Source organism: Anneissia japonica, unplaced genomic scaffold (assembly GCF_011630105.1).
Source record: "Anneissia japonica isolate Jap-2015-1 unplaced genomic scaffold, ASM1163010v1 scaffold2994_len2133135_cov197, whole genome shotgun sequence".
Lineage (NCBI taxonomy): Eukaryota > Metazoa > Echinodermata > Crinoidea > Comatulida > Comatulidae > Anneissia > Anneissia japonica.
The window spans coordinates 1,856,094-1,856,581 of NW_022728550.1; positions in this window are offsets into that span (position 1 = coordinate 1,856,094).

The following is a 488-nucleotide window of genomic DNA, read 5'->3' on the forward strand; positions in this document are numbered from 1 at the left end:
AAAAGAAATATTGATAGGATGGGCACCTCAGAACAGAGAACAGTTTAATTACAAAAACATGTTACATGCCTATATATGGTGGCGATGACATCACATAATGACCAAATATAAGCACACCTTGACTGTATGGGCATAGAACAGTTTTTTGTATAAGAAAATTTGAAAATCGGAACAGCTTTAAAAGCTAGAGGGTGCAAGATTGTTCATACATTTATTTACAATTTACATACAAAGTATGTAAATTTAAATGTAAGTAATGGAAGTTAAATATTAATAAAATATTTGTACAGTACATCATGTGTAAACATATGATTTTTGAGGTAGGAGAAACCAATGGCAATAGCAGGAATGTACTTATGTTGGGGCGGAACAACCAACAGTTGAAGTTTTCCACCCATTCTAAAGCTAAATTTCATGGCCCTCCACCCAGTGGCGTCGAGAGAGGGGGTCAGGGGGTCGCTGCCCCGGGTCTTCTGGGGGGGGGGAAG